Genomic DNA, 27,677 nt, shown 5'->3' on the forward strand with positions numbered 1-27,677 from the left:
AATGGGGAAATTAATGAATGTCTAGTCAATGGCAAAGCTAGGATTTGAATCCATGATTCTTCACATGCTCTTTCTACTGTCACAGGCTATGATACTTTCATCCTGTGCACAACAAAAATGTCTCCAATGTTTCATGTTAACTTAAGTCATTCAAGAGATTTACTTTTCAAGTCTCCTGAATTAACCAGAAAAAGGATGCATCTAAAGTGACCACTCATTTTTCCAGTATATAATACATTTCTGCTGAGTGTGTTGTATGTACTAGGCACACATACAGGAAATGCTCTTTCTCTCATCTGTGCCTGCAGTATATATGTGTATGAGTCACTGTGTAAATACTTGTATGTTTGACAGTTCCCTACAAAGCCTTCTTGCAGGATGTATGTTTGACAGTTCTCTACAAAGCCTTCTTGCAGGATGCAAGGAAAAGGATCCACAGATCAACATTCCACTAATAGAATATGGGGAGAGGGAGGATTAGGACACACTGGTTTATCTTGTTTGACTTAAAGAACGTTGGTCTCCTCTGTGCTCTTCTCTGTCTATTTACAGTACACATTGTCCTATGCTTTAATGATCAGCTTATAATTTTACTTATCCTTGTAACCTAATGCATTCATTCATTTATTTGAGTTTGCTTCCTGGCCCTTAGAAGTGACTCAGTTACTTGAATATATAATGTTTAATGGTGAGAGCTTAAATGGAGTAGACTTATTTAAAAGGTTCCTTCACTCCTATTTTTCAGATGCTCCCAGGTGCTCCTGATGAGAAAGTATGTATCTAATGAATTGCAAGACAACACAAAAGAGAGATCAAACTTGTCTATCTTTTTCAATAAAGTCAGTGACTAACTAGACACAAAGGTATTAGAAAGAAATTTAAAACACAGAAAAGAGGTCTTATAATCGCCACTAGGTTATTTATTTATTTTTTAATGTTCACTCCCTTTTTTTTTTTTTTTTTTTGCCATGCTGCACGGCCTGTGGGATTTTAGTTCCCCAACCAGGATCCAACCCATGACCTCTGCATTGGAAACATGGAGTCTTAACCACTGGACCACGAGGGAAGTCCCATCCACTAGGTTATTTTAAAGAAATACACACACTTACCCCCAGTGTGTTTACAGTAAGAATGCTATGGAATTTATTTCTTTGTGGATAAAAGGGAAGAACACATCAATTTGCTAAGGAAGTGGAGTCATATGAGAAAGTAGATCCCAACCTAGTGTCAATTATCAGGGAATGCAAGCAAGAGGGAAATAATCAGATGTGAAAAGGCAGCTAGAAGAAAGAACTTAATCTCCCTCTAACAGTCCAATAGGTTTTTGTGGAGATAATATATCTAAACTTGTGCAGAGCGATGATTCTATAAACAAGATCAGCTAAATTTCGTGGGCAGCCTCAGGGAAGATGTTTAACTGTGCCTCAATTTCTTCACCTTTAAAATAGAATTGAGAGGATACTTAGTTCTTAGGGTTGTTGAGGAATTAATGATTTAACATATAGAAAGCAATTATAATGGTTCCTAGCACATAATAAGCACTACATAATGTCAGTATTATAAGTTTTAGTATTAGGAGTTGTAGTTTTTTCACTGTTTCACTTTTGTTTCTAATAAATCTTTGGTTTATTGTTTCAGTAGTTATATTTACTATATATATTTTTTAGAGATTTAAAGGGTATAAAGTAAAGGATTGTCTATTTGTTTTGAATTGCATGTTAAAATGGTTCAGTTCTTCCCTAGAAATGTGTACTGAGATGTCAGTGGAAATGTATAACAGGCTCAAGGGAAGGGCGAACACCAGAGATAAATTGGGTCCATATTTCCACACTGCAAGATTATTTTACTAATCCAAAATTGGAGATTCTGGGTTTTAGTTTTAATTAAGATGAATTTCATAAAACTTTTTATGAACGTTAACATTATATTGTGCAAAGAACACAGCTGGAGACAGATTTAGATCTGAATATCACCTCCACCAACTGTAATCCTCAGACAAGTTAACTCAGCCTTTACAATGCTCTCCATCCCCTCACTTCTCTGACCTCTCACACTGCTCTTTTCCTCACACCACCTACATCCACATCCATAGGCTACGCCAGCCCCCTCATTTATTTCCGCAAACATGTCAGACATGTTTACACCTTAGACCTTCTCTGTTTCCTCTGCCTGAATATTTCTGTCCCCAAATTCCTATGGCTAACTTCGTAATCTCCTACAGGTCTTTGTTTGATGTAACTATCTCATTAAAATCTCCTCTGTTGGGCTTCCTTGGTGGCGCAGTGGTTGAGAATCTGCCTGCCAATGCAGGGGACATGGATTCTAGCCCTGGTCTGGGAAGATCCCACATGCCGCGGAGCAACTAGGCCCGTGAGCCACAACTACTGAGCCTGCACGTCTGGAGCCTGTGCTTCGCAACAAGAGAGGCCGCAATAGTGAGAGGCCTGCGCACTGCGATGAAGAGTGGCCCCTGCTTGCTGCAACTAGAGAAAGCCCTCGCACAGAAGTGAAGACCCAACACAGCCAAAAATAAATAAATAAATAATTTTTAAAAAATCTCCTCTGTTGACCTTATTTCAGATCTTGAAGATCGATGAGTTTAGAAGCCAATGGTGGCTGCCTGAGTTTAATTCTCCTTACTCACCCTCCCCTCAAAACCTACAAAACCAACAATAAGAGATGATCCACAGGTAAAACCACAGCTGATCCACACCTTTAGCAACAGTAGGAAACAGAAAATGTAGTAATCTTCAGATCACCTATAAATAGTAGGAAAAAATTCCAATAGCAGTTCCAATGCCTGCCCTGTAAGCCTGTGGGTATCAAGAGGGAGAGCGAGAGGAGGCTTAGGAGGCTCAGTTGAAAAGAATAGATGAATGAAGATGCCTTAGATAAAACACAAATGAAATCATAACTAAAGAGAGAAAGTTCAATACTAAATGCCAAAATACTGAGCACAGGTCAGGACTTGGTGGTTCATAGCACTGTGTTAGGGGATAGTGAGTGGCATTGGAAGTGGCAACTGCTAGGAGTCTTTGCTTCCAGGGAGAGGGGAGGAGTCAGATGAAGATGAGGAGGTACAACTCGGACATATGGCCATGAAGGACAAGGATGAAACAAGAGGGGAAGGCTAAAGAAACCAAAGACACAAAAAGGAAAATCATACCAATCTCTCCACTCGCCACACTGCTCTCAAAACGCCATTTATAAAAGAAGTTGCACAGATTAGGGCAGAACTAAAACAAGTGGACACTCTCGAACTATGAAGCATAGAGGAACAGAAAAGAGCAGACTACATCCATGCAAAACTATCATGAAAAAATCAAGAAAAGTTAATTAAAGAATTTCAGCTTATGAAAATTTTCTCAACACACCAACCAAAAAGCTGATGAAAACTATAACACAATATGCCAAACCGAATTCAATATCCTCAAACAAGCATTAAGAAATACTTTTAAAATACTTTGAATTGGAAATTAAACATTCAATGCATAAATAGATAAAAGAGAAAGAAATAAAATGAGAATTAATTGAACCCAGGAAAGAAACAGAAGAAACAATTAAATATTGCAAATGAAGACTAAGGTACAAGACAATCAAGTGAGAACAGATTCAAATGAAAAGGGCCTTGATGAAAGAAAAAAGCCACCAGAAGAATGACAATGACATAAAAAAGGAAAACAGAATGGATCAGATTGAAAGTGATGGACATGGAAGGTGAGCAAAGGATGTCCAGCATTTGTATATCTGGACTCCTTGACTAAGCAAATTAAAACCATGGAACAGAACTAATATTTCCAACTATAATCCAAGAAAACTCTCCATAAAATAAGACTTGAATCTGCACATTGAAGGGGCCAAATGGATATCAGAAAAAATTGAACTAGAACAAGCAACTCCAAAATATATCTAAGTAAAACTTTTAGACTTTAGAGAAAATTAAAACATCCTCAGGGCCTCCAAAGATGATGAAGACCAAAGTCATGAGAAGTAGACAGGCAACCAGACTTCTCAAAAATGAAATATAAAACAAGGCAACGTGAACCAGCATTTTCAAGAAATAAAAGAAATCCTGACACCAGCTGAGTTCTTCAAGTGTCAAAGTAATAGAAAATCAGGGTTTTTTTTTTTTTTTTCTTTTTACAAATTTATTTATTTATTATTGGAATATACTTGATTTACAATATTTTGTTAATTTCTGCTGTACAGCAAAATGATTCAGTTGTACATTATACATACATTCTTTTTTATATTGTCTTCCATTATGGTTTAGTACAGGATATTGAATATATTCCCCTGTGCTATACAGTAGGACCTTGTTATTTATCCATTCTGAATATACTAGTTTGCATCTGTTAACCCCAACTCCCAATCCACCCCTCCCCCCCACTCCATGGCAAACACATGTCTGTTCTCTATACCTGTGGGTCTGTTTCTGTTTCGCAGATAAGTTCATTTGTGTCATATTTTAGATTCCACTTATAAATAACGTCATATGGTAGAAACTCAGTTTTGAATGTGCAAAAATTCAAAGAACACATGTGCGTTTCTAAAGGAATCTATTAGAGGATGAACCTCTAGTTGAAAGCTGACTGGAGAAACTCTGGCAAAAGGATTGATGGTGAGTATTTCACATTTTTAATTATAGAATTAAGAAGTATAGAAGAAGAGTATGTAAATACGATATGTTCTGACAAATAAAATAATGAAACTTAAAGAAAAAATGAGGAGAGAAGAAGTAAGATTAGTTCATTGACTACCGCATCTGTATTAAGTAGGAGTCTAATTAAAAACTGACAGAAGAGATATAAACATTTAAAAGAGAAACTAAAAGAAAAGAATTAAGATAATGGTGAAAGTATTAAAACAAAGGTAACTACCAGAACAAAAAGAGAAACCTTTATAAGTACCAAAATATAGTAGAAAAGTGAAAAGAAACAGACAATATGAAAAACAAAGAGGACATACAAAAAACAGAGGAAAAACACTGTAAAAATAAGATAACATAATACACATGGTAATTACAACATGATACTATGACAGAACTGAGACCCAACATATTAGTCATTTAATAAATGTCATTAGGGTATACTCATTTAATGAAAAAACAGATTTTCAATTTGGCTTATAAAACAAAATCAAACGCTATGCTATATACAAGAGATAAACCTGAAATACAGTGATTCAAAGGCTAAAAACCAAAGAAATAGGCAAAGTTTACTAGACAAGATGAAACCTAAGAATGCAGAGATTATAATCCTGATGTCAAATAAAGTAGAATTTAAGCCAAAAACTTTAACTGAGGAAAGAATGACACTTTATAATCCAAAACTCCCCTGCTATCACTCCAGCAATCCAGATCTTCCTTACATTGCTCTACTCTTTCTTTTTTCTAAAGAATGTATCCACTTCTAATATATATTTTACTTCATTTATTATGTCTAATAGTAAGTGAGTGAATTTATTATTAGAATGTCAGCCAATGACAGGAAATATTACAGCTGTTTTTTTAATTGGTGTATACCAAATTTCTAGAATTTCAGGGTGGGTTGTTTTTAGAGATTACTCCCCGGTTTTCCCCTCCTGTCTCCTGACATTTTCTGGCCCTTGGCTGTTGGTGGTTCACAGTGGGCGGGAAGGGGGAGGCCGGGGATGCCCTGTAGGGGCCCGGAGCCCACAGCTGTTTCCCTTCCTGCTGCCCCCACCACCCCCACCCCGTTGTCCAGGAGGGACCCTCCGGGCTGGCTGAGCTCAAGGCCGAGGTGGCTGGGAGGGAGGGTATGTGCAGAGGCATGGCCATCGCCAGAAGGAGACATCACTAGCTCACCTTCCCTGTTTGGAGGTAATAAAAAGAATTCTCTGGGGTCAGAAAAAAAGCTCGATAAATAATTGGTTAAGTGCATGAATAAATAAATTTAATCTGTTTTTCTTACCTGTGATAAGAAAACAGGAGAAAAATGCATAAAAATCTTTTATCAAAGACCCACCTGACCCCTGGATGCATTTAATAATAACTATAACAATAGTAATATTTTCAAAGCTAACTCTTTGTGTCCTTAAATACCTGGCAATATTGTTTTGACAGACCCAAACTATCCTAGAGGAGACAAAAACTGAATTGATGGAATCTTATCTAATTGTTGCTATTTAGATGAAATGTCTGCAAGTGGTGCTCCAGCTTTCTCTATCCCATTCCTTCTTCATTGACAGAAACATTGTTCAACTGAGTAGTAGTAAAATTTAAGGAAGGAATAAACACATTTTTACTCAATAGAATTTTAATTACCATGGTACACATCATACTTCAATACCTGCCTTCAATTTCCACCCACCATAAATTCACTGAATGAATTAACATGCAAGAAAACACAAGTGGTAAGCAACCATAAAATATATGAGTGGCCAATATTAAGACATATGGTTCTCTTTTAGCCTCTATTTTCTTCCATTTCCCCATTTTCATTGTGTTTAAGTCTATGGAAAAATAAATATTGAAAAACATTTCAGGGTGTTTAGGTGTACATTTAGAACTCTTTGCAATGTGAATTAGCCATAACTATAATAATATCAAATGAAATAATAATTTGTGAGTCTCACAAGCATTTAGAATCATAAACACAGAATTTTGGAACATGAAGTATAGAAAACTTTAATACCATAATTAAATATAGCTCTATGTATATAGAGCTCTGTGTATACATAGTTCAATGTATATTTTCTGAAAAGTAAAGTAGTTTGACTATATTCTTTTTAATTTTCAGATATGACAACCAACTCAAGCTTCACATAGATAAAGACAAGCAACAGCACAGTAGTTAAAAAGTCAGATAAAGAGCCCTTCCATTTGGGTGAAATGGAGAGAAATAAGCTGTGAAGGTGTTTTTTTTCTGCAAGGAACACAAGACATTACCTTAACTTTGAATAGATTTGAAGATGTACTTTAATACTGTTATATATTTTTTCTTCTCCTCACATTCTAAAACAATGCATGTCACTGTGTGTAATAGATTTTTTATGGCCATGGAAGGATTTTCTTTGTGAAAAAGAAAACAGTCTAAAAAATAAGTGTGGAATAGCCCTGTTTGTCAACAAGATAAACACTAGTAAAAGAATCAGTGGGTGGAAAAAAAGAGAGAAACATTTGGGTGTCAATGAAAGGGAAAAAAGTGAAGTGTTATTCTTGTGGGAATGTATTCCACATAGGCTGGCCAGCTAGACACAGGATATGGTGATCTGTCTGTCCTGCAGGTCATCCAACTGACAGAATCAAGATGTCACAAGGGGAGACATCTTTGAGGTTTCTTCTGGATACCTTTACTCTTATAAATGAAATGTGTATATCTCTTAACTTGTCCTACTTACAAGTGTCACAAGAAGGGTTCTTCCCTGATAATAAAGGAAGTTGCTTCAGCTTAACAAACTACAGAGAGAAACATTTGTTTCCAATTTTGAATTTGTATCATCTAGAAAGGAATCACTGATAAGGATCATAATTCCAAATTTTAGGAGAGCAAATTGTAGAAATTTTAGAGCAAATATAAGAAGAATAACTTTAAAGAGTGATGTTAAAAAGGAAGGTGGCTTTTTCTGAATGTGTGTAAAATTAAATTCTGGTAATACAATTAGATAATCCTAATAAGTACAAAAAAATCAGAGGCTCTAAAGAAGGTGTGTAGTGTTACTAGACTCTCAAATGGATTTTGTTGGAAAAGTACACTTTGCATTATAGAAAGAGATCAAATAAACAGAGTGAATTGGGGTGGAAGGACTGAAAAAATGGTGTCTCAGCATCTTAAGCCAGGAATAGGCAGAGGTTCATAAGCCAAAAGTAGTCTTTATCATGCTCAGAGTGAGAATACCAAAGATGCCGTAAATCCAGAGATTGGGTTATAGGGCATAAAGTTAATTGTTGAGAGTGAGAAAGCTGAATTATTCAATTTCCTCATCTCTAGAACAGAAAACGGATAGTAACAGGTGCTAAAATTTATTGAATATGCATATTCCAGGTATCATATTAAGAGCCTTATGTGGAATAATGTTCCTCCCAGATATGTACTTTCAGTGCCATTTTATCTCTTAGATCTAAAGAAACAATGACCCCCAAATTATTTGTATCCAAGGACAAGGTGACATAATTTCACTTTATATGAAAAGAAAGACAGGTTTTTATGACTTTTGTTTAAATCCCTCAACACTGTATATAATTGCTGAAAAGCTGACTGTAAAGTAATGTCAGGAGATTTGGAGTTTCCACAATAAAAGAGGTGATTATTACACTGTGTTTGAAAGACTATATCCAAAAATGCTTTAGAAGAGGTCATTGTGCACATTTAGAATATCCTGATAAATATATCCAGGAAAACAAAAGGCCTAAAAATTTTGTCATAAAAGGAATAGCTCTTCTGCAAAAGATAGTACTTAGAGAGCACGACAGTTGTTATAAAAATTGGAAGGGATGTAAACTAGAAGATAATTGGACTTATTTTATCTTCTCCCAACATAGCATAGCAATTAAAAATTCTTTCATTTTTTGGGGGCTTCCCTGCTGGCGCAGTGGTTGACAATCCACCTGCCAATGCAGGGGACATGGGTTCAAGCCCTGGTCCAGGAAGATCCCACGTGACACAGAGCAACTGAGCCTGTGCACCACAACTGCTGAGCCTGTGCTCTGGAGCCCGTAAGCCACAACTACTGAGCCCGCATGCAACAACTGCTGAAGCCCACGTGCCTGGAGCCCGTGCTCCACAACAGGAGAGGCCACCGCAATGAGAAGCCCACTCACTGCAACGAAGAGTAGACCCCGCTCACCGCAACTAGAGAAAAGCCTGTGCGCAGCAACGAAGACCCAACACAGCCAAAAATAAGGTAAATAAATTTTAAAAAAATTCTTTCACTTTTTGATTTTGTCTTCATTAAGTATGGATTATAATATAACATACCTCCTTGTAGAATTGTCGTGAGAATCAAATGAGAAGACAACTAGAGAGTACTTAACATATTAATTAACCTAATGTAAATGTTCAACAAACACCATCCTTAGTAAATAGGATGTACACTTCATAATGGCAACAATCAGGAATCATGACTATCTTTGTATTATCCTTATACCACCATAATCTGGCAAACAGAAGGTTGTCCCTAACCACATGATGAATATATAGATGTGGACTTTCCAGAGTCACAAACAGAATTGGGAGTGTGACTTACAGGGTGAAAGGCTTCAACTCAATAAATGCAGTGGAACCAACCTAGAGGAGCATAGTGGTTTACCACTTTTCCACCATTTGCACATCAATAGAATGAGTTCATGAAAATTGGAGTGGTTGTCAATTTAACATGTTGACCTCCCCCAACTTCTAGTTGTTCTCTCTCTGTGACACACTGCACAATGGTTTCCCTCCTACCTCTTTGACCATTCCTTCTGTTTTTTATTGAACTTTCCCTATTGTTTAAAGTTTAATCCTAGAAGATTCCCTGCCTTAACACTCTATTCACTCTATCTGGTGATGTTTGTATCTAATTCTATGGTTTCAACTATAATTTATATGCTGATGACTCCAAAAACCGAATCACAAGTTTATTCCTAGATGGTGAGCTCAACTGTCGATTCAGCTGTCAATTAAATAGATCTAGTGCAATTTCAGTTTGACCACTGTTAATCTAAAGCTAATATCCTCTAAATACTGCTAAACACTTCCAGGAATCCAGACATATGATAATCCTCTTCCATTTTATGTCATAATACCAACTCCAAGTTCAACAAGGAATACAATCTCAAAATAGACAAGGTATTTTGAAATTATTATGCCTTAGAATTGCTATTTTCATGTTGTTCATGTTGAATGCATAGCTGAGTTAATCTATTATTAACTCAATTGATGTTTCAATCAAAATGGGTCTTGACTAGCTGGATTTCTTCAATATATGGAATATGTCTTTTAATTATCTATAAAATAATATTCAGTAAAATTTTATCCACTAACGGAAAAATCCTAAGTAGTTACAGAATTCTTATTTTGGTAAAGATAGCTTACAAACATTTTAGAGTGTTTCCAACTTGGATGCACTGCTATGATCACCAGTTCCTTTGTAAGACCTGTGGTTCACTGTTAAAGTTTGTGGCCTCTTTTGGTTTCTACAGCTGTTTGTTATGATGAGTGCATTCAGCTTAGCTGATGCTGAATTATTTAATAGCTACAAAGGACTGTTTCTTGAAGGCATGCTTATCCTTGGTGATGTTTACTTTATTTCTACTCAACTGGAACCCATCAGAGTCTATTGACATGGGTGGAGTTGGTTGCTCTCCCACTAAAAAGCCCGACTTGCCATTCTTTTTTTTTTTTTTTAACATCTTTATTGGAGTATTATTGCTTTACAATGTTGTATTAGTTTCTGCTGTATAACAAAGTGAAGCAGCTATACATATACATATATCCCCATATCCCCTCCCTCTTGCATCTCCCTCCCACCCGCCATATCCCACCCCTCTAGGTGGTCACAAAGCACTGAGCTGATCTCCCTGTGCTATTCAACTGCTTCCCAATAGCTAGTTATTTTACAGTTGGTAGTGTATATATGTCAATGCTACTCTCTCACTTTGTTCCAGCTTAACCTTCCCTCTCCCCATGCCCTCAAGTCCATTCTCTATGTCTGCATCTTTATTCCTTCACTCTGTATGACAGACTCTAGGTCCATCCACATCTCTACAAATGACCAAATTTCATTCTTTTTTATGGCAGAGTAATATTCCATTGTATATATGTGCCACATCTTTTTCCATTCATCTGTCGATGGGCATTTAGGTTGCTTCCATGTCCTGGCTATTGTAAATAATGCTGCTATGAACATTGGGGTGCATATGTCTTTTTGAATTATGGTTTTCTCAGGGTATATGCCCAGTAGTGGGATTGCTGGGTCATATGGTAGTTCTATTTTTAGTTTTTTAAGGAACCTCCATACTGTTCTCCATAGTGGCTGTATCAATTTACATTCCCACCAACAGTGCAAGAGGGTTCCCTTTTCTCCTCACCCTCTCCAGCATTTGTTTTTTTTAGACTTTTTAATGATGGCCATTCTGACCAGTATGAGGTGGTATCTCATTGTAGTTTTGATCTGCATTTCTCTAATAATTAGTGATGTTGAGAATCTTTTCAACCTCTTGGCCATCTGTATATCTTCTTTGGAAAAATGTCTATTTAGGTCTTCCACCCATTTTTGGATTGGGTTGTTTGTTTTTTTGATATTGAGCTGTATGAGTTGCTTGTGTATTTTGGAGATTAATCCCTTGTCATTGCTTCATTTGTAAATATTTTCTCCCATGCTGAGTGTTGTCTTTTCACCTTATTTATGCTTTTCTTTGCTGTGCAAAAGCTTTCAAGTTTAATTAGGTCCCATTTGTTTATTTTTGTTTTTTCTTTTCATTACCCTAGGAGTGGGTCAAAAAAGATCTTGCTGTGATTTATGTCAAAGCGTGTTCTTCCTATTTTTTCCTCTAAGAGTTTTATAGTGTTGGGTCTTATATTTAGGTCGTTAATCCATTTTGAATTTGTTTTTGTGTATGGTGTTAGGGAGCATTCTAATTTCATTCTTTTACATATAGCTGCCTGTCCAGTTTTCCCAGCACCAAATATTGAAGAGACTGTTTTTCTCCATTGTATATTTTTACCTCCTTTGTCATAGATTAAGTGACAATAGATGTGTGGGTCTATCTCTTGGTTTTCTAGCCTGTTCCATTGACCTATATTTCTGTTTTTGTACCAGTACCACACTGTCTTGATTACTGTAGCTTTGTAGTACAGTCTAAAGTCAGGGAGCCTGATTCCTCCAGCTCCGTTTTTCTTTCCCAAGATTGCTTTGCCTATTCAGGATCCTTTGTGTTTCCATACAAATTGTAAAATTTTTTGTTCTAATTATGTGACAAAGGCCATTGGTAATTTGATAGAGATTGCATTGAATCTGTAGATTGCTTTGGCTAGCACAGTAATTTTGACAATATTGATTCTTTCAATCCAAGAACATGTTATATCTCTCCATCTGTTTGTGTCATTTTTTATTTCTTTCATCAGTGTCTTATAATTGTCTGAGTACAGGTCTCTTACCTCTTTAGGTAGGTTTATTCCTAGGTATTTTATTCTTTTTGTTGCAACGGTAAATGGGAGTGCTTCATAATTTTTCTTTCTGATATTTTGTTGTTAGTGTATAGGAATTCAAGAAATTTTTGTGCATTAATTTTGTATCCTGCCATTTTACCAAGTTCATTGATTAGCTCTAGTAGTGTTCTGGTGGCATCTTTAGGATTCTCTATGTATAGTATCATGTCATCTGCAAACAGTGACAGTTTTACTTCTTCTTTTCCAATTTGGACTCCGTTTATTCCTTTTTCTCCTCTGATTGCCATGGCTAGGATTTCCAAAACTATGTGGAATAATAGTGGAGAGAGTGGACATCCTGTCTTATTACTTAGAGGAAATGCTTTCAGTTTTTCACCATTGAGAATGATGTTTGCTGTGGGTTTGTCCTATATGGCCTATATTATGTTGAGGTATGTTCCCTCTATGCCAATTTTCTGGAGAGTATTTATCATAAATCAGTGTTGAATTTTGTCCAAAACTTTTTCTGCCTCTATTGAGATGATCATATGTTTTTTTATTCTTTAATTTGTTAATATGGTGTATCACATCAATTGATTTGCATATATTGAAGAATCCTTGCATCCCTGGGATAAATCCCACTTGATTATGGTGTATGATACTTTTAATGTGTTGTTGGATTGTGTTTGCTAGTATTTTGTTGAGGAGTTTTGCATCTATGTTCATCAGTGATGTTGGTCTGTAATATTATTTTGTTGTGATATCTTTGTCTGGTTTTGGTATCAAGATGATGGTGGCTTCATAGAACGAACTTGGGAGTGTTCCTTTCTCTGCAATTTTTGAATTAATGTTTTAGTTTCCTTCAGACTAATATCCAAGAGTTAAATTGCTGGATTAAATTGTGGTTTTATTTTTAATTTTTTGAGGAACCTCCGTACTGTTTTCCATATTGGCTGCACCAGTTTACATTCCCACCATCAGTGTACAAGTGTTCCCTTTTCTGCACTTCCTCACCAACACTTATTATTTCTTGTCATTTTGACAGTATCTGTTCTGACAGGTATTTTTCCAAAGAATGCTTACAGATGGTCAACAGGCACAAGAAAAGATGCTCAACATCACTAATTATCAGGGAAGTGTAAACCAAAACTACAATGAGTTATCACCTCACACCTGTAGGAATGGCTGTTATAAAAATTTTGAAAGCTCATTGGCCTCCCTGGCAATATGCATATATCTGACCTGTGTTACAAACCTCCTTTCACATAAGTCCAGTCCCATTTATAATAAGAATTCATTGCATAAGTTTGATCTCTAAGTCTGTGAGTCTGTTTCTGTTTTGTAATTAAGTTCATTTGTATCACCTTTTTAGATTTTGCATGTGATATCATTTGTCATTCTCTGTATGACTTCCTTCAATTAGTATGATAATCTCCAGAATTTATCGTTACCAGAGGGGAAGGGTGGGGGAAGGGAGAGATTGGGAGTTTGGGACTGACATACACATGCTGCTATATTTAAAATAGATAGCCAACAAGACATACTGTATAACACATGGAACTCTGCTCAATATTTTGTAATAACTGAAATGGAAAAGAACCTGAAAAAGAAGAGATACATGTGTATGCATAACTGAATCACTTTGCAGTACCCCTGAAACTAACACAACATTGTTAATCAACTATACTCCAATATAAAATAAATTTAAAAAAAGGAATTCATTGCAGAGCACACTGGGTAGCCAAGCTGTGTTTAGGATGACTCCCATGTTCCTAATCGGTAGAACCTTTGTGATGTCAGATTTTCAGTTTCCAGAGTCTTCTACCCATTCTGAATTATTTTCAATTTAGATCCTCCCTCCCTCCCTTCCTTCTTTTCTTCCTTCCTTCCTTCCTTTCTTGCTTTCTTTCTTTTTTGTAATTTTTCTGTGCTAATCTTAGCTGGAACAAATTCTAAATGGCGTTGTCTGATTCTCCTAAATTTTCCTTCACTTAAATGATATTCTCTTTTGGTGATTAGAATTATGCTTGGAGTCCTTATTTCTTCTTCCATGTTCTCAGAGATAATGCTCTTACAAAGGAAAGCTAAGATGCTGTATGACTTTTAACAGGACATTTAACCTTCCTGGACTTCAGCATAATCATTTATAAAATTTCTGGGTTAAAGGTTCTTTTTAAAAAGTATACAACCTATTATTTTATTGACTCCCAAATTCATATCCATTGTAGAACAATTAGAAAAGACATACAAGGAGGAAATTATCACATATAATTCCACTTGATAAAAACTTTCAAAATTGTAGATAACCCTTCAAGCTTTAGTCCATGAAGTTCTGTGTGCATACACACACACATGCACAAACACACAGATATATGCTCACATTATGTACTATAATATTGTATAATATTATATGTATTATACACGCTACTCTGTCATTTGAGCTTAGTTTTCTCTGAGAAATACATGCAAAATATTTTTATAAACTAATGACATCATTTTTATTGTTTGCTTAGGTTTGCATTCATGGATGATCCAGAATTTGTTTAATGAATCTGCTATTATTATGGAGTATTAGGTCTCATTGATTATTATTATTATAAAAAAGTTGCAATGCACATCTTTGTATAAATATATTTGCATACTCACTTATTTTCCTAGGATGGATGCCCATAAGTAGTTTCTAAGCCTAAGAATATGCACATTTTGAGGTAATTTTCCCAAATCTCTCAATTATTTTCCCTTAAATATTTTCCAACATGGAAGGTAAAATAATGTAGTTCACTTTTATTTCTATCCATAGAATAAAAGTTTATTGAGCACTTACCTACTATCTAGGTGCAGGAGATATAGAGGTAAACAAAACAGACAAAAATTCCTGCCTTCAAAGTGCATACACACTAATCAAGCAAGACAGACAATAGTTAAAAAAATCAATTAATTCCATAGTATATTAGAAGGTGACATGTGCTACAGAGAAATCCAGGGAAGGGGTTGGGAGGATTCAATTTCAATAACAGGCTAGATTCTTTCTGTGGTCACCTTCAGTGTATTGTAATTCTGAGCCAAGGTCGTAGACATGATCAAATGCTCTGCTTTTTGCTCATCCATTCAGGAATCCAGATAACTGAAATGTCTATAATTTTAATTATAGTATATACAAATGCCAGTTATGTGGTCTGTTTGTGAAAATTATCTTTCCTATTTCTCTTACCTATTGGAACATTGAGATGGGATCTTTCAGCATTAATATTTTTGTTTTTCTCCCTATTTTTACCAAAATATTGATGCTGAAAGTTCTCATGTCATTTCCCTTCATTGATATTTCAATCTGAGATTGTGAATTCTCTTGCAAAATGCTTCTATCTTTTCTGTTAGGTATCCCTATCTACCCCTATTTTCACTTGTGTTTTTTTTTTGAAACACTCTACCTCAATGATCCTCCCCATAAGCATTCTATCCCAACACATTCATCAATAAAGTTTCATGATCCTGCTTGTCACTTTTCATGGTGATTTCTTCAGAATGTAACTGCCATGTGGACTGATATAAAAATAGATTCATTAACTCTTTTAGTGAATATTAACAAACCACTTACTATTTAGGATTTACTTTTTTATTTTTAAAAATTTTGTTTCTGTAGTGAGCAAAAACAAGTTGGTCTATCTTCAAAGGTGCTTTTATTATAACAAGGGATGAAGACAAACAAATGTATAGAAATAAGGAAATACCATAACGAAAATAGACAGTGTCTAGTGGAGATCATAATGGGACAGGGTAGTCTGGAAGGTTTTCTCAAGAGGCATTACTAATTTGTAGCCTGAAAGATGAGAAAAGACATGAGAAATGCATCCTAATGCATCTTGTGCCTGAAGGAAATACCCAATGAGCTTAGAAGCTGCATAGAGGCTGGTGGCTGTAGAATAATGAGAAGAGGGGAAAGTGACTCTAGGTGCAGGAGGAGAGGTAAGTACCAGTCCAACCATATCAAGTAGGTTAACAGTAAGAATTATATTCTATATTCAATAATAAATCACTGAAGGGTTTTACACAATGAGTAACATCATGTTTATTTATATTCTTATAAGATTACTTTGATTGAGGTTCCAGAAAATGGATTGAAAGAGGGGCAAGAGAGAAAGATATCACACCAATTAGAAGGCTAATACAGTAGACTGAGTGGGAAATCATGGCCTGGATCAGCTGATGGCAATAGAGATAGAAAGAATTTAATTTGGGAGGGGGTACATAATTTGAAAAACAAATTGTAAAGACTGTATTGGAATTGGGGGTTTTAAAGGAGAAAGTGGAATCAGGGATGGGCATCAGGTTTCTGGCTTAAACAAGTGAGAGAATGGATGATTGTACCATTTGTTACAATGGGAAAGTGGAAAACATCAAGAATTCAATGTTAGCTACAAGGTGTGAACTTAGAGAAGAGGTCTGAGCTAGAGAAATAAATCTGGAATTTATCAGAATATAGATTCATAAGTGAAGAAAATAGGGAAAAGAAACTGAGAAAGACTGGCTAGAAATATAGCATGAAACCTAGAAGAACGCTGTTGCAGGAAGAAAGATATGTTGTGTGTATCAGTGAGAGACCCTAAGAGATAAATATCAATACTAGAAATTATCCATTGACTTATAAACCTAGCTACTGTCCGTGAGCTCAGTAAGACTTTTTTCTGGAGAGCAGTGGGAAGGACTTTAGGTGAAAATTAGGTTAAGAATGAATGTATTGGGCTTCCCTGATGGTGCAGTGGCTAAGAATCTGTCTTACAATGCAGAGGACACAGGTTTGAGCCCTTGTCAGGGAAAATCCCACATGTCGTGGAGCAACTAAGCCAGTGTGCCACAACTACTGAGCCTGCACTCTAGAGCCCGCGAGCCACAACTACTGAGCCCGTGTGCTACAACTACTGAAGCCCACGCACCTAGAGCCCCTGCTCTGCAACAAGAGAAGCCACTGCAATGAGAAGCCCACGCACCACAAGGAAGAGTAGCCCCCGTTCACTGCAGCTAGAGAAAAGCCTGCATGAAGCAACAAAGACCCAACACAGTCAAAAAAAATAAAAAATAAATAAATAAATAAAAAACAATGAATGTACTACCACTTAGGCTTCCTCCAAACAATGCTTTAACACAAAGATGTCACCCTTGGACAGGAATTTCAGGGACCCAGATGCTGAACAGAGAAATGGAAAAGTATCACGGTTTAAAAGGGAATCATTCCAAACGAATTGTGCCACCTAATAAGAAAAATGGGATTCTGAACTGGGGAGAGGGATGCTAAGTTTTAATATTTTACAACATTTTTTAGCTCGTTCACTCCAGCCCAGAAATGACAAGAACCATGTCCTTCTATGGCTGCAATTTAATTTAAAAACACTGCAACTACTTAGGATATCTAATTAGAGATACATTCAAGAACAAGGCTAGGGCTTCCCTGGTGGCTCAGTGGTTGAGAATCTGCCTGCTAATGCAGGAGACACGGGTTCGAGCCCTGGTCTGGGAAGATACCACATGCCGCGGAGCAACTAGGCCCGTGAGCCACAACTACTGAGCCTGCGCATCTGGAGCCTGTGCTCCGCAATAAGAGAGGCCACGACAGTGAAAGGCCTGTGCACCGCGATGAAGAGTGGCCCCCACTTGCCACAACTAGAGAAAGCCCTCGCACAGAAATGAAGACCCAACACAGCCATAAATAAATAAATTTAAAAAAGAAAAAAAATTAAAAAAAAAAAAAGTACTCTTTCATGTTTGGCTTCTTTAAAAAAAAAAAAAGAACAAGGCTATGTCAAGGGTAGAATAAATATGTAAAATGGAGGGAGGTAATGGTACCAATTTTACTTTGTCCAAATCTGTCAAGCCTTTAAATTTTCTCTGGAATAGGGATTAGATTGGTCCTTCAGCATCACATGAAATAAAGCCTGTGAACACACAGCAAACTGTAAGGTTCTCCAACCTTTTTATTACTTATTATTAATAATAAACCTTATTATTACTCATTATTACTCTATTCTAAAACGTTATTAATCAAAGGTCAAAGACCGATAACCTTTGGTAATATATATTAAATTTGGCAGAAATATGCATACAATGGAATGTAATTTGATAATATGTTGTGTACAATCACTTAACTATTTTTAATAAATTTAAAACTTGATTCAGACTGACAGTTTGTATTAAATCAATCACTATGAAACAGCATTCTTTTCTCAAGCAGTTATATATATATTTTTTTTTCAGTGTCTCTTCTAAGAATCATTAAAATCGATGTTCCTTAATTAACTAATATTTTTCAGCAATCTCAAGTTACATCTGAAATAATCTCTGGCTTGTTGTAAATACTCATTGAATTAATTTTCCTTGTCAAATGGAGCCTCAATTTTTTCAGAGGAATATTCTGGTAGTTTAAATGTCTTTTATTACATCTAGTATTTACCTGGATGGATTTTCTTAAAAGAAAAATCAGTATGAGGAAAAGTGAAGAAAGATCTCCATCGTGTGGTCAAAAACTAATAATACAACAACAGTAGAGAATGGGAGTCGATTTTCTATGTTCTTTATTTAGATATTCAGAATTTTACTGACAAATCATTTAGAGGGTAAAGCCAGGCAGAATTAACACAGTGCAGGCACGTGAAGGCAACTGCCTGCTGGCACAGCCTGGAATCCCCACCTGCAGCTCGATGTCAATATGCTCATATTACCTTATTTTCTGCCCTCAAGTATCCTCTAACTTAGTGAACGACAAAAAGCGTCTCAAAGCACTGTTTGTAATCCTCGATTCCGTGTTCCCACAGCACACTTTCTCCTAAATGTACCCAATTGAAAATTTCCTCCCCATACTTCTCCAAGAGAACTTTTATCAAGGTCAGTGATAATCTCAATATTAAGAGAATATAAATTGAATTCTGTTGCTGTTGGTGACTTACCACTGGAAAAAGTAAGACTTAAGGGGTAAAGTGTTTTTCAAGATACTAATTAGGAGATTTATTAATTTCACAAACACATCTATCCTAACCACTGTATTTCCTATTCATAACAAGGAATGCTTTTTTAAAACAGAATATGGGTAATAATAATTATTTCATGTGGTGAACTAGATCAAAATAACGTTTCATGCTTTTAGACTAATATTGTAACTTGACTCACTAATTCTTTACCTAATAGAAAACCTGTTCCTGTTGAAGGTTTAAGTAATAAAATAAAAGAACAAATCCAACAGCATGTCATAACCAAGGAATGGAACTGACCTAATATTTAAAAGTGAAATAAAACTAAGAGCTAGTTCTTTGTTTAGGGTGACATTTAAGTTTCTATTAGGCTTATCATCATTATTATCATTTGTTTTGTGAGAACTGTACATATTATAATCATATTTAACTTTTAGTTAGCCATACATATCTTGAATTTTTGAGCATGTGATGTGTACAATGCCTTCAAGAGATATCCACTTAAAATTTTATCTAATAAAGGTATAAGGTCTATCTAATTCTTACTTTTTACAAGACTACAGATCTTTCACTAATAAATCAATCTTGTAATAGTTTTTTTTTTTTTTTTCTTTCCATACAGGTACCACCTTGGGATATGTACTCCAAATCTTATACGTTGAAACACGGATATGTCTATCTTTCAAACTAAAAAGTATTTTTGTTCCTTTATTTCCCATTATATACTATGTGAGCTTTCCATGATCCACAGGACTTTATGTTGGCAGGGTTTATACACCACATAGGTGCTTGAATCCTTCTCATTAGACAGTAAGGAAATTAGACAGGAATTTGTTTTATGATCTTTAAAGGGACTTCTCTAAAAAAGTTATACTAATGCCCATGAGTCTCTGTTGAGCACATGACCTGACCCCTTGGCCACACTAGCCCTGAGGGAATTCTTCTACATTTATGGCTGCCATTTTTCTAGGAAATTTCAGGCAACTCTGTAAAAAACTGCTCAGAGTTTAATGACCCCAATTAGATTCTAAAATTTTTCCATGCCTGAAACATAGTCTGGCCCAATAAAAAATGAATGTTCATGTCTGAGACTGAATTCTGAGCTGGAAGAAAATCGCTCTTGGGATTTATTTGACATTATCAATAAAGTAAACCCTTCTATATTCTTCCTAGAGTAAACTTTGAACAAGCCCTTCATGCTGAAATACAACTTGGGACAAGCTTTTCCCTTGTTTCTCTCTAGGTTACTACCATCCACTGCTCTCCCTGCTTTGGGGCATCAAACACATCTTCCTTCCCATTTTTATAGCAGCATAGCTCCAATTTTCACTCACTACTACTTTTGCCTTGAATTGTTCCCTCCACAGTTCTATTACAATATAACTATTATATTATCCTATTATGTGGAAAAGCCCAAACTAAGCACTCAGACACTGTCTGGTTTACCCTTTTTCTTTTTCATAATTTTTAACATGATAGCAGAAAAAGGAGGGGTAGCTGTTTAAAGCTGATACAGTTGGGAATCAAGATCTAATAGGAGAGAAAGATTCCATAACAGTTCTCTGTTAGCTAAATTAGGCAAACTAAACTCAGTTTAATAAAAAAGAGTGCAGCAAAAAAGTGGTAATCCATTTTAGAAAAATTTCCATAAAATATTACAAAGTATCTAAAAGTGGAACTTTATGAGATGGATCTAATTAAAAGGCAATGTGCTTATGATTGCTTATTAAGTATTTTTGAAATACCTATTAGCCATTAGGCATTGTAAAAATGACTGAAAATATGATAGCACACAAGGAAATACAATAAGTGGCTTCTACCTATATAACCTGATTTTACAGTTAGTTATGCTATCATTCCTCAAGGGCAGGTACCAGGGTGATGTTTTCCTGAGGTCAGGAAATGCCATGTGCAACATATACACTAATCCTCCTTATCATCCAAAATATGTACATGTTTTCAAAAGAAGAAAGTGAAAAAAAGAAAGAAGGGAAGAAAAATTTGACTGTGGTCCCAGCTCTTTTATTAGCAAGCACAGTGTTTGTACGGCCCTCTGCAGAAACAAGGAGTTGAATTCAATGACATCCAAGGTCCCTTCCAGCCTTAAACATCTAAGAATCTGTAAGCTATTCCACAGGTAAGTTAAGCAACCTACTCTTGAGCAAGCTCGAAGAGCTAGGGCCAGAGTCTACTTGGAGAGATGGGGAAGATGTAAACTGATCATATTCTTATAATTTCAGCACAGAATTTCAGAGTAGAGAGAATAATTTTTCTTCTGTTCTTGTAAGATCAGTTCTGACACCAACATTGAAACCTACACTGAGCATAATACTAATACTAATATTAATGACAACAGCAACAATGAAGACTTACTTAGTCTTTACTGTGTGTCAGGCACAGCAATAGTGCTTTATATTTATTGATATTTGAAAATTAATCTTAACAAACAGTAATGTTTATATCAATTCTATACTATTAATGGGTTTCATTTTACAGATGAGGATACCAAGGCTTAATAACTTAATTAGCTTGCTAGAGCTTATAAATTGAAGAGCTGTAACTTGAAAGGGAAGATGCCTTGCCTCAAAATACTATACTATGTAGCCCAAGGAAAGAAGGTGGCTTGTAGGCCTCAAATTCTGTAGCCATTGAAGTGGAATGGCAAAGTTTCTATACGGAATTTCTCAAGCATTATGAAGCAAATTATTCTGAGTAAAAGCTGCAGAGAGAATTCTGACTTTAAGAAATAATTCAGTGTAAATTAGGAAAATATTTGAGAGACTGCAAAACCTAATAATATTATCCTTTAATTGTGTAAGGTTATGTAATTTTTCAAAAGCCTCTCTTTCCTGAACATTATTGTACAGAATCCATAGAATTCTGTAAGTGGTTAAGAATGAATAGTATGAATATGTTAAAATGAAGAAAATGGTGCTCAGAAAAGTTAGAAAACTTCTGAAGCTCTCAAAAGAAAGAAGAATCTAAATTAGATCAATCGACTTCTATGTGCCATGCACAGTAGGTGCATCAACTTGAGAAATTCTCACGTGAGGAGAAGCATGGAAATCAGTTCTTTATAATGTACACTTAAACTTAAAGGAAAATTTATTATCAGAGATATTTACTAATATCCCACTACTGCCCAGCACTTACAAAAAGCACTAGTTCTATGTGGACAAGACAGACTTTAGTGCATGGTGATTTCCACAGTCTTCATGGTATGCAGGGATGGTTCCATGGGCCTGCGACCTGGACAGCAGCACAGGGCCCTGCTAAGAAACACCTGAACTTGACTTAATGCTCTGCAGGTCAGAAATGATTAACCAGGGGACCCACATTTTCGTTTTGCATTGAACCCTATCAATTATGTAGTCAGCTCTGACCAGAAGCATTGGCATCACCCGAGAGGTTTTTAAATGTGACCTCTTAGGCTCTACTCAGAACTTTTGAATCAGAAACTGCACTGTAACAAGATTCCGAGGTGGCAGATATGCACACTAGCTTTGACAAGCACTAATGTGGATTATGAGCGCAGAGGCAGACTGGAACTGGCTCTGCATCTTTGTTTTGCCCACTACTTTGGGGGTTTGGGGAGATCACATAACTTCTCTAAGTCTCAGAATCTTCACTTGCAAGATGGAGAAAATAACAGTTGCTTAATTAAATAGTACAACATAACACTTAGCACAGTGACATGCACATGGGAAGAGTTGGTCAATGTTAGCTTATTATTACCATTATTATTACATTATGGCCTCACGACTTCTGCTTTGCTGCTTCTGCAATTCCTGGCAAAGTTATTCATGGCTTAAAGCCTTGCCTAACTTGCTCTCAAATGCATGGCCACTTTATTTTAATGGATATTGTTTACCTAATGCTAGTCTTATCTACACATGAGTTTCTTCTTGCCATTTTTAGTAAGATAGATCCATCTTTCATTTGGAGAGATAGCGTAAGCACTTTCCCTGTGTTTCTCAACCAGACACTCGTTCTCTCTGCTAGCAGGCACCTGGAAGCCACACATGCCCAGTCCAGCCTGCAACAAACCCATGTGAGAGTGCAGACAACTGTCCCCAGCTCAGGCCAACTCACCCAGAATCTCAAGGGGTGCAGCACTGGAAACCTAATTTTAATAGTATTTTCACATCCAGGAATTCTTTTATATAATGTAGTTAAGGAACAATTTCTCTAGGAAGCATCTCTAGTCATTAAATTGCAAGTTTCAATGATTTAGAAATAACAATAACTGACAAGCTAGGAAGACACTTTTATAACTTTATTTTTTAATTAATTTTTCTTCCTTAAAGTTTTTGTTTAATTTTGAATTTATTTTATTATCTATATATGCACAGGATTTAAGTGCTCAGTCCAATGAAATTTGACAAAAGTATATTTTATAACTTTCTTTAAATTGCCCCAGTCAGTGGCTTGGTTATATTTCTTTCTTTTTTATTCTTTTCCCAGCCTTTTAAAAATATAGCTGCAGTTTAGTTTATTGGGACAAATTATCAATAATCTATATTGAACTGCTTTCTACTCACTCCAATTACTGTGTGACCTCAGACATCTAAACTTTCTGTGTCTAAATTTCCTCATATGGGGGGAACTTCAAGATGTCAGAGGAGTAAGACATGGAGATCACCTCCCTCCCCACAAATACATCAAAAATACATCTACATATGGAACAACTCCTACAGAACACCTACTGAATGCTGGCAAAAGACCTCAGACTTCCCAAAAGGCGAGAAACTCCCCACGTACTTGGGTAGGGCAAAAGAAAAAAGAAAAAACAGAGACAAAAGAATAGAGACGGGACCTGCAACTCTGGGAGGGAGCTGTGAAGGAGGAAAAGTTTCCGCACACTAAGAAGCCCCTTCACTGGCAGAGACAGGGGCTGGGCAGGTGGGAAGCTTCGGAGCCACAGAGGAGAGCACAGCAACAGGGGTGCAGAGGGCAAAGCAGAGAGATTCCCACACAGAGGACTGGTGTCAATCAGCAACCACCAACCTGAGACGCTTATCTGCTCACCTGCCGGTGTGGGTGGGGGCTGGAAGCTGTGGCTTGGGCTTCAGAGGTCAGATCCTAGGGAGAGGACTGGGGTTGGCTGTGTGAACACAGCCTGAAAGGGGCTAGTCTGCTAGCTGGGAGGGAGTCTGGGAAAATGTCTGGACCTGCCTAAGAGGCAAGAGACCATTGTTTCGGGGTGCACGAAGAGAGGGGATTCCTTCCCTGTCTGACCACGGAGGGCAGAGCACTGCCTGAAGGAGCTCCAGAGTTGGGTGCGAGCCGCAGCTATCAGCTCAGACTGCAGAGACAGACATGAAATGCTAACATTGTTGCTGCAGCCACCACGAATCCTGTGTGCAAGCACAGGTCACTATCCACACCACCCTGGAAGCCTGTGCTGCATGCCATTGACAGGGTCCCATGATCCACGGACAAGTTCCCTGGGAGAACACACAGTGTGCCTCAGGCTGTTGCAACATCACGCCAGACTCTGCCACTGCAGGCTCGCCCCACATTCCAGTTATAACTACTGTACCCCTCCCTCTCCCTGGGGTGAGTGAGCAAGAGTCCCCTAATCAGTCACTGCTTTAACCCCAAAATGTCTGGACAGAGAACAGATGCCTGAGGGTGACCTACACACAGAGGTGGAGAAAAAACCAAAGCTGAACCCCAGGAGCTGTGCAAACAAAGAAGAGGAAGTGAAATTTTTCTGTGCAGCCTCAGGAGCAGTGGATTAAATCCCCACAATCAACTTGATGTACCCTGCACCTGTGGAATACCTGAATAGACAACTAATCATTCCAAAATTGAGGTGGTGAACTTTGGGAGCAATTGTAGACTTGGGGTTTGCTGTCTGTGACTGACTTGTTTCTGATGTTTATATTTATCTTAGTATAGTTTTTAGTGCTTGTTATCATTGGTGGATTTGTTTATTGGTTTGGTTGCTCTCTTCTTTTATTTCTTTTATTTTTATTACTTTAAAATTTTTTATATTTTAATAATTTTTTATTTTAATAATTTTATTTTATTCTTTATTTTTTAATTCATTATATTTTTTCATTCTTTTTTTCTCCCTTTTCTTCTGAGCCATTTGGCTGACAGGGTCTTTGTGCTTCAGCCTGAGCCTCTGAGGTAGGAGAGCTGAGTTCAGGACATTGGACCACCAGAGACATCCCAGCCCCACATAATATTAATTGGCGAGAGCTCTCCCAGAGATCTCCGTCTCAACACTAAGAGCCAGCTCCACTCAACGATCAGCAAGCTCCAGTGTTGGACATCCCATGCCAAACAACTGACAAGACAGGAACACAACCCGACCCATTAGCAGAGAGGCTGACAAAGTCATATTAAGTTCACAGACACCCCAAAACACACCACTGGATGAGGCCCTCCCCATGAGAAAGACAAGATACAGCCCCACCCACCAGAAAAGAGGCACCAGTCCCCTCCACCAGGAAGCCTACACAAAACACTGAACCAACCCTGCCAACAGGGGGCAGACACCAAAAACAACAGGAACTATGAACCTGCAGCCTGAGAAAAGGAGACCCCAAACACAGTAAGTTAAGCAAAATGAGAAGACAGAGAAATATGCATCAGATGAGGGAGCAAGGTGAAAACCCACCAGAACAAACAAATGGAGAGGAAATAGGCAGTTTACCAGAAAAATAATTCAGAATAATGATAGTAAAGATGATCCCAAGTCTTGGAAATAGAAGGGAGAAAACACAAGAAATGCTTAATGAGAACCTAGAAGAACTAAAGGGCAAACAAACAATGAAGAACAACAAAATAAATGAAATTAAAAATTCTCTAGAGGGAACCAATAGCAGAATAACTGAGGCACAAGAACAGATCTGGAAGATAAAAATAGTGGAAATAACTACCACAGAGCAGAAAAAAGAAAAAGAATGAAAAGAATTGAGGACAGTCTCAGAGACCTCTGGGGCAACTTTAAACACACCAACATTTGAATTACAGGGTTCCCAGAAGAAGAAGAGAAAGAGAAAGTGTCTGAGAAAATATTTGAAGAGATTACAGTAGAAAACTTCCCTAACATGGGAGAGGGAATAGTCAGTCAAGTCCAGGAAGAGCAGAGAGTCCCATACAGGATAAATCCAAAGAGAAACACACCAAGACACATATTAAGCAAACTATCAAAAACTAAATACAAAGAAAATATATTAAAAGCAGCAAGGGGAAAGCAACAAATAACATTCAAGGGAATCCCCATACGGTTAACCGCTGATCGTTCAGCAGAAACTCTGCAAGCCAGAAGGGAGTGGAAGGACATATTTAAAGTGATGAAAGGGAAAATCCAACAACCAAGATTACTCTACCCAGCAAGGACTTCATTCAGATTAAACGGAGAAATTAAGACCTTTACAGAGAAGCAAAAGTTAAGAGAATTCAGCACCACCAAACCAGCTTTACAACAAATGCTAAAGGGACTTCTCTAGGCAGGAAACACAAGAGAAGAAAAAGACCTGCAAAAACAAACCCAAAACAATTAAGAAAATGGTAACAGGAACATACATATTGATAATTACCTTAAACGTAAATGGATTAAATGCTCCAAACAAAAGACATAGACTGGCTGAATGGATACAAAAACAAGACCTGTATCAAGAGACACACTGTCCACAAGAGACCCACTTCAGACACAGGGACACATACAAACTGAAAGTGAGGGGATGGAAAAAGATATTCCATGCAAATGGAAATCAAAAGAAAGCTGGAGTAGCAATTCTCATATCAGATAAAATAGACTCTAAAATAGAGACTATTACAAGAGACAAATAAGGATACTATATAATGATCAAGGGATCAATCCAAGAAGAAGATATAAAAATTGTAAATATCTATGTGCCCAACATAGGAGCACCTCAATCCATAAGGCAAATGCTAACAGCCATAAAAGAGGAAATCGACAGTAATACAAAAATAGTGGGGGATTTTAACACCCCACTTTCACCAATGGATAGATTATCCAAAATGAAAATTAGTAATGAAACACAAGCTTTAAACGATACATTAAACAAGATGGACTTAACTGATATTTATAGGACATTCTATCCAAAAACAACAGAATACACTTTCTTCTCAAGTGCTCATGGAACATTCTCCAGGATAGATCATATCTTGGGTCACAATCAAGCCTTGGAATATTTAAGAAAATTGAAATCCTATCAAGTGTCTTTTCCTATGAGACTAGATATCAATTACAGGAAAAAACATGTAAAAAATAAAAACACATGGAGGTTAAAGAATACACTACTAAATAAACAAGAGATTAGTGAATAAATCAAAGGGGAAATAACAGAATACCCAGAAACAAATGACAATGAAAACACGAAGATCCAAAACGTATGGGATGTAGCTGAAGCAGTTCTAAAAGGGAAGTTTATAGCAATCCAATCCTACCTCAAGAAACAAGAAACATCTCAAATAAACAACCTAACCTTACACCTAAAGCAGTTAGAGAAACAAGAAGAAAACAACACCAAAGCTAGCAGAAGGAAAGAAATCATAAAGATAATATCAGAAATAAATGAAAAAGAAAGGAAGGAAACAAGAGCAAGCATCAATAAAACTAAAAGCTGGTTCTTTGAGAAGATCAACAAAA

At 36.7% G+C, this 27,677-nt stretch overlaps 1 protein-coding gene and 1 long non-coding RNA gene across 13 annotated transcripts in view; one reads left to right on the plus strand and one right to left on the minus strand.

Annotated features, from left to right (window-relative positions):
- Positions 1–27,677, minus strand: part of RALYL (RALY RNA binding protein like) — an 877,709-nt gene that overhangs the window by 376,390 nt on the left and 473,642 nt on the right. The gene's annotated exons all lie outside the window — the stretch shown is intronic.
- LOC309614849 lies at positions 117–27,541 on the plus strand. Its single transcript, XR_014236427.1, has 2 exons — positions 117–17,520; positions 17,878–27,541. It is a non-coding gene; the product is annotated as an uncharacterized lncRNA (long non-coding RNA).

Source organism: Balaenoptera borealis (assembly GCF_965194805.1).
Source record: "Balaenoptera borealis genome assembly, chromosome: 17".
NCBI classification, from domain to species: domain Eukaryota; kingdom Metazoa; phylum Chordata; class Mammalia; order Artiodactyla; family Balaenopteridae; genus Balaenoptera; species Balaenoptera borealis.